The sequence below is a fragment of the Scyliorhinus torazame genome, chromosome 20 (assembly GCF_047496885.1).
Source record: "Scyliorhinus torazame isolate Kashiwa2021f chromosome 20, sScyTor2.1, whole genome shotgun sequence".
Classification (NCBI taxonomy): domain Eukaryota; kingdom Metazoa; phylum Chordata; class Chondrichthyes; order Carcharhiniformes; family Scyliorhinidae; genus Scyliorhinus; species Scyliorhinus torazame.
This window is the reverse complement of record NC_092726.1, coordinates 90,886,190-90,894,451: the sequence shown is the minus strand read 5'-3', so window position 1 is coordinate 90,894,451 and position 8,262 is coordinate 90,886,190.

The following is an 8,262-nucleotide window of genomic DNA, read 5'->3' as shown; positions in this document are numbered from 1 at the left end:
CATGTCCCCTAAAGATTTCCCAGTTCGCTCGTCTCCTACTAATCTTTTCCACTATGTTTGCTTTTTCCTTCAATTTGATATTGGCCCTTATTTACTTAAATATCCACGGTCGATTTTCCCTCTTTTTACCGTCCTTCGTTTTTGCTGAGCACTGAGAAAAATTACTTCGAATGTTCTCCACTGTTTCTCAACCGTTTCACCATAAAGTCTTTGCTCCCAGTCTACCTTAGCTAGCTCTTCTCTGATCCCATTGTTATCCCCTTTGTTTAAGCACCAAACATTAGTGTTTGATTTTAGCTTCTCACCCTCCATCTGTATTTTAAATTCCGCCATATGGTGATCGATCCTTCCGAGAGGATCCCTAAATATGAGATCATGAATCAATCCTGTCTCATTACACAGGACCAGATCTAGGACCGTTTGTTCATTCGTAGTTTCCATTACATACTGTTCTAGGAAACTATCGCGGATACATTCTAGAAACTCCTCCTCAAGGCTGCCTTGCCCGACCTGGTTAAACCAATCGACATGCAGATTAAAATCCCCCATGATAACTGCTGTACCATTTCTACATGCATCCGTTATTTCATTGTTTATTGCCAACCCCACCATAATGTAACTGTTTGGTGGCCTATACTCTACTCCTTTCAGTTACTTTTTCGCCTTGCTATTCCTGATTTCCACACAAATGGATTCAACCTTATCCTCCATAGCATCGGTTACTATTGCCCGGATATCATCCTTAAATAACAGAGCTACACCCCCTCCCTTACCATCCACTCTGTCCTTCCGAATATTTTGATACCCTTGGATATTTAACTCCCAGTCGTGAGTTTAACTCCCATCCTTTAACCATGTTTCAGTAATGGCCACTAAATCATGTTCATTCACGATGATTTGCGCCATCAACTCATTTTCCTTATTCCGAATTCTACGAGCATTCAGGTAAAGTACACATATGTTGGCTTTTATACCTCTGTTTTGAATCTTACCACCTTGATCTGTAACCTCTCCTAAGTTATTTTTCCTCTTAACTTTTCTCCTAATTTTCCTTGTCGTTGAACCTATATCTTCATGCAACAACCTGCCGCGTCGCTTTCCATTTATGTTTATACTTCCCGTTTTATTCCTTTTAGTATTACTGGACCTATTCACTGAGCTCCCCTCAGTCACGGTGGCTTGTACTTTCGCCCTTTTTGATTTTTGACTATGACTTTTCTGCCTTACACTTTCCCCCTTACTGCCTTTTGTTTTTGTCGCTGATTTACTACCTTCCGACTTCCTGCATGGGTTCTCCTGCCACATTAGTATAAACACTCCCCAACCGCTCTAGCAAAAAGCTAGACATCAGTTCCAGTCCTGCCCAGGCGTAACCCGTCTAGTTTGTACAGGTCCCACCTCCCCGCAAACCGGTCCCAATGCCCCAGGATTCTGAAACCCTGCCCCTAACGCCATCCCTTCAGCCACGTATTCATCCTATCTATCCTGTCATTCCTACTCCGATTAGCACGTGGCACCGGTAGTAATCCTGAGATCACTACCTACGAGGTTCGATTTCTTAACTTCCTTCCTAGCTGCCTGATTTCTGCTTTTAGGACCTCATCCCTTTTTTTTAACCTATGCCGTTTGTACCGATGTATACCACGACCACTGGCTGGTCACCCTCCCCCTCCAGAATGTCCTGTACCCGCTCCGAGACATCCTTGACCCTAGCACCAGGGTGGCAACACACCATCCTGGAGTGTCGTTTGTGGCCATAGAAACGCCTGTCTATTCCCCTCAGAATTCAATCGCCTATATCTATTGCACTGTCACAATTATCACCCGTCCCCTCTGCAGCAGAACCAACCGTGGTGCCACGTGTTTGGCTGTTGCTATTTTCCCCTGAGAGGCCATTCCCCTCAATACTATCCAACGCGGTATATCTGTTCTGCAGGGGAATGGCCAGAGGAGATTCCTGCACTACCTGCCTCACTCTCTTGCTCTGTCTGGTGGTCACCCATTCCCTTCCTGCCTACGGTCTGAGCCTGCGGTGTGACCACCTCTCGATACGTGCTATCCACGATATCCTCCTACTCGCGGATGCTCTACAGTGCCTCCAGCCGCCGCTCCAGCTCTGAAACTCGAGATTCCAGGATCTGCAACTGGAGACACTTCCTACTCACATAGAACATAGAACATTACAGCGCCGTACAGGCCCTTCGGCCCTCGATGTTGCGCCGACCTGTGAAACCACTCTAAAGCCCAACTACGCTATTCCCTTGTCGCCCATATGTCTATCCAATGACCAATTGAATGGCCTTGGTGTTGCCGAGTCCGCTACTGTTGCAGGCAGGGCATTCCACGCCCTTACTACTCTCTGAGTAAAGAACCAACCTCTGACACCTGTCTTATATCTATCTCCCCTCAATTTAAAGCTATGGCCCCTCGTGCTAGATATCACCATCCGAGGAAAAAGGCTCTCACTGCTGTCCACCCTATCCAATCCTCTGATCATCTTGTATGCCTCAATTAAGTCACCTCTTAAGCTTCTACTCTCTAACGAAAACAGCCTCAAGTCCCTCAGCCTTTCTTCATAAGATCTTCCCTCCATACCAGGCAACATTCTGGTAAATCTGCTCTGCACCCTTTCCAATGCTTCCACATCCTTCCGATAATGCGCCGACCAGAATTGCACGCAATACTCCAAATGCGGCCGCACCAGAGTTTTGTACAGCTGCAACATGACCTCTTGGCTCCGAAACGCAATCCCTCTACCAATAAAAGCTAACACACCGTACGCCTTCTTAACATCACTCTCAACCTGAGTGGCAACTTTCAAGGATCTATGTACATGGACACCGAGATGTCTCTGCTCATCCACACTGCCAAGAATCTTGCCATTAGCCCAGTACTCTGTCTTCCTGATATTCCTTCCAAAATGAATCACCTCACACTTTTCTGTATTAAACTCCATGTTCCACCTCTCAGCCCAGCGCTGCAGCTTATCTATGTCCCTCTGTAACGTGTAAGATCCTTCCGCACTGTCCACATCTCCACCGAATTTAGTGTAATCTGCAAATTTACTCACACATCCTTCTACGCCCTCTTCCAAGTCATTTGTAAAAATGACAAACAGCAGTGGCTTCAAAACAGATCCTTGTGGTACACCACTAGTAACTGGACTCCAGTCTGAACACTTCCCATCACAACCACCCTGTGTCTTCTTCCAGCTAGCCAATTTCTGATCCAAACTGCTAAATCTCCCTGAATCCCATGCTTCCGCATTTTCTGCAGTAGCCTACCGTGGGGAACCTTATCAAACGCTTTACTGAAATCCATATACACCACATCAACTGCTTTATCCTCATCCACCTGTTTGGTCATCTTCTCAAAGAACTCAATAAGGTTTGTGAGGCACGACCTACCCTTCACGAAATCGTGTTGACTATGTCTAATCAAATTATTCCTTTCCAGATAATTATATACCCTATCTCTTATAAACCTTTCCAAGATTTTGCCCACAACAGAAGCAAGGCTCACTGGTCTATAGTTACCAGGGTTGTCTCTACGCCCCTTGTTGAACAAGGGGACAACATTTCCGATCCGCCAGTCTTCTGGCACTATTTCTGTTGACAAATATGACTTAAAGATCAAAGCCAAAAGCTCAGCAATCTCTTCCCTAGCTTCCCAGAGAATCCTAGGATAAATCCCATCCGGCCCAGGGGACTTATCTATTTTCATCCTTTCCAGAATATTTAACACCTCCTCCTTATGAACCTCAAGCCCTTCTAGTCTAGTAGCCTGAATCGCAGTATTCCCCTCGACAACATTGCCTTTTTACTGTGTGAATACTGACGAAAAATATTCATTTAGCATCTCTCCTGTCTCCTCGGACTCCAAGCACAACGTTCCACTACTGTACTTGACTGGCCCTACTCTTACCCCAGTTATTCTTTTATTCCTGACATATCTATAGAAAGCTTTAGGGTTATCCTTGATCCTACCTGCCAAAGACTTCTCATGTCCCCTCATGGCTCTTCTTAGCTCTCTCTTTATGTCCTTCATAGCTAACTTGTAACTCTCGAGCGCCCGTACTGAACCTTCATGTCTCATCTTTACATAAGCCTCCTTCATTTTCATTTCATTTCATTTTTCCTCTTGGCAAGTGTTTAGACTGCCTTAGTAAACCACGGTTCCCTTGATCGACCATTTCCTCACTGCCTGACAGGTACATACTTATCAAGTACTCGCAGTAGCTGTTCCTTGAACAAGAACCACTTTGCGATTGTGCCCATCCCCTGTAGTTTTTCTCTCCATCTGATGCATCCTAAGTCTTGCTCTTCCGGGGCAGGTGTGACCTATATAAGAAGGACGTGTTGAATCGAAACCGGAGAGGCATAAATATCCTGGTCGCGAGGTTTGCTAGTGTCACACGGGAGGGTTTAAACTAGTATGGCAGGGTGGGGGGGGGGGGGGGGTGGTCACGGGAGCAATAGGTCAGAAGTTGAGAGCATTGAGGGAGAACTAGGGAATAGGGACAGTGGGGCTCTGATGCAGAGCAGACAGGGAGAAGTTGCTGAACACAGCGGGTCTGGTGGCCTGAAGTGCATATGTTTTAATGCAAGACGTATTACGGGTAAGGCAGATGAACGTAGAGCTTGGATTAGTACTTGGAACTATGATGTTGTTGCCATTACAGAGACCTGGTTGAGGGAAGGGCAGGATTAGCAGCTAAACGTTCCAGGATTTAGATGTTTCAGGCGGGATAGAGGGGGATGTAAAAGGGGAGACGGTGTTGCGCTACTGGTTCGGGAGAATATCACAGCTGTACTGCGGGAGGACACCTCAGAGGGCAGTGAGGCTATATGGGTAGCGATCAGGAATAAGAAGGGTGCAGTCACAGTGTTGGGTGTTTACTACAGGCCTCCCAACAGCCAGCTGGAGATAGAGGAGCAGATAGGTAGACTGATTTTGGAAAAGAGTAAAAACAACAGGGTTGTGGTGATGGGAGACTTCAACTTCCCCAATATTGACTGGGACTCACTTAGTGTCAGGGGCTTAGACGGGGGGGGGGGAGGGGGGGAGTTTGTAAGGAACATCCAGGAGGGCTTCTTAAAACAATATGTAGACAGTCCAACTAGGGAAGGGGCGGTACTGGACCTGGTATTGGGGAATGAGCCCGGCCAGGTGGTAGATGTTTCAGTAGGGGAGCATTTCGGTAACAGTGACCACAATTCAGTAAGTTTTAAAGTACCGGTGGACAAGGATAAGAGTGGTCCTAGGATGAATGTGCAAAATTGGGGGAAGGCTAATTATAACAATATTAGGCGGGAACTGAAGAACATAGATTGGGGGCGGATGTTTGAGGGCAAATCAACATCTGACATGTGGGAGGCTTTCAAGTGTCAGTTGAAAGGAATTCAGGACCGATGTTCCTGTGAGGAAGAAGGTTAAATACGGCAATTTTCGGGAACCTTGGATAACGAGAGATATTGTAGGCCTCGTCAAAAAGAAAAAAGAGGCATTTGTCAGGGCTAGAAGGCTGGGAACAGACGAAGCCTGCGTGGAATATAAGGAAAGTAGGAAGGAACTTAAGCAAGGAGTCAGGAGGGCTAGGAGGGGGTCACGAAAAGTCATTGGCAAATAGGTTAAGGAAAATCCCAAGGCTTTTTACACGTACATAACAAGCAAGAGGGTAGCCAGGGAAAGGGTTGGCCCACTGAAGGATAGGCAAGGGAATCTATGTGTGGAGCCAGAGGAAATGGGCGAGGTACTAAATGGATACTTTGCATGAGTATTCACCAAAGAGAAGAAATTGGTAGATGTTGAGTCTGGAGAAGTGTGTGTAGCTAGCCTTGGTCACATTGAGATCCAAAAAGACGAGGTGTTGGGTGTCTAAAAAAATATTAACATAGGTAAGTCCCCAGGGCCTGATGAGATCTACCCCAGAATACTGAAGGTGGCTGGAGAGGAAATTGCTGAGGCCTTGACAGAAATATTTGGATCCTCACTGTCTTCAGGGGATGTTCCGGAGGACTGGAGAATAGCTAATGTTGTTCCTCTGTTTAAGAAGGGTAGCAAGGATAATCCAGGGAACTACAGGCCGGTGAGCCTTACTTCAGTGGTAGGGAAATTACTGGAGAGAATACTTCGAGACAGGATCTACTGCCATTTGGAAGCAAATGGACGTATTAGTGAGAGGCAGCATGGTTTTGTGAAGGGGAGGTCGTGTCTCAGTAACTTGATAGAGTTTTTCGAGGAGGTCACTAAGATGATTGATGCAGGTAGGGCAGTGGATGTTGTCTCTGGACTTCAGTAAGGCCTTTGACAAGGTCCCTCATGATAGACTAGTACAAAAGGTGAAGTCACACGGGATCAGGGGTGAGCTGGCAAGGTGGACACAGAACTGGCTAGGTCATAGAAGGCAGAGAGTAGCAATGGAAGGATGCTTTTCTGATTGGCGGGCTGTGACCAGTGCTGTTCCACAGGGATCAGTGCTGGGACCTTTGCTCTTTGTAGTATATATAAATGATTTGGAGGAAAATGAAACTGGACTGATTAGTAAGCTTGCAGGCGACACAAAGGTTGGTGGAATTGCGGATAGCGATGAGGACTGTAAGAGGATACAGCAGGATTTAGATTGTTTGGCGACTTGGGCGGAGAGATGGCAGATGGGGTTTAATCCGGACAAATGTGAGGTAATGAATTTTGGAAGGTCTAATGCAGGTAGGGAATATTCAGTGAATGTTAGAACCCTCAAGAGTATTGAAAGTTAAAGAGATCTAGGAGTACAGGTCCACAGGTCATTGAAAGGGGCAACACAGGTGGAGAAGGTAGTCAAGAAGGCATTCGGCATGCTTGCCTTCATTGGCCGGGGCATTGAGTATAAGAATTGGCAAGTCATGTTGCAGCTGTATAGAACCTTAGTTAGGCCACACTTGGAGTATTGTGTTCAATTCTGGTCGCCACACTACCAGAAGGATGTGGAGGCTTTAGAGAGGGTGCAGAAGAGATTTAACAGAATGTTGCCTGGTATGGAGGGCATTAGCTATGATGAGCCGTTGAATAAACTCGGTTTGTTCTCACTGGAACGAGGGAGGTTGAGGGGAGACCTGATAGAGGTACAGAGTGTATAGTCAGAGGATTTTCCCCAGGGTAGAGGGGTTAATTACTATGGGGCATAGGTTTAAGGTGAGAGGGGCAAGGTTTAGAGTAGATGTACGAGGCAAGTTTTTTAAGCAGAGGGTAGTGGGTGCCTGGAACTCGCTACCGGAGGAGGTCGTGGAAGCAGGGACGATAGTGACATTTAATGGGCATCTTGACAAATACATGAATAGGATGGGAATAGAGGGATACAGACCCAGGAAGTGTAGAAGATTGTACTTTAGTCGGGCAGCATGGTCGGCACGGGCTTGGAGGGCCGAAGTGCCTGTTCCTGTGATGTACATTTCTTTGTTATTTGTTCTATGCCTCATCGCATAATAATTGCCTTTCCCCCAGATATAACTCTTGCATGCGGTATATACCTATCCCTTTCCATCACTAAAGTAAACGTAATCGAATTGTGGTCACTATCACCAAAGTGCTCACCTACCTCCAAATCTAACACCTGTCCTGGTTCATTACCCAGTACCAAATCCAATACGGCCTCGCGTCTCGTTGACCTATCTACATACTGTGTTAGGGACCCCTCCTGCACACATTGGACAAAAACGGACCTATCTAAAGTACTCGAACTACAGCGTTTCCAGTCAATATTTGGAAAGTTAAAGTCCCCCATAACAACTACCCTGTTGCGTTCGCTCCTGTCCAGAATCATCTTTGCAATCCTTTCCTCTACATCTCTGAAAATGTACGCAGGCCTATAGAAAACCCCTAACAGAGTGACCTCTCCTTTCCTATTTCTAACCCCAGCCCATACTACGTCAATCGACGAGTCTTCATCAAACGTCCTTTCTGCCACCGTAATGCTGTCCTTGACTAACAATGCCACCCCTCCCCTCTTTTACCACCTTCCCTGAGCTTACTGAAATATCTAAACCCCGGCACCTGCAACAACCATTCCTGTCCCTGCTCTATCCATGTCTCCGAAATGGCCACATCATCGAAGGCCCAGGTACCAACCCATGCCGCAAGTTCACCCACATTATTCCGGATGCTCCTGACATTGAAGAATACACACTTTAAACCACCTTCCTGCCTGTCGGTACACTCCTGCAACTTTAAAACTTTACTCATGACCTCACTACTCTCAACCTCCTGTATGCTGGAGCTACAATT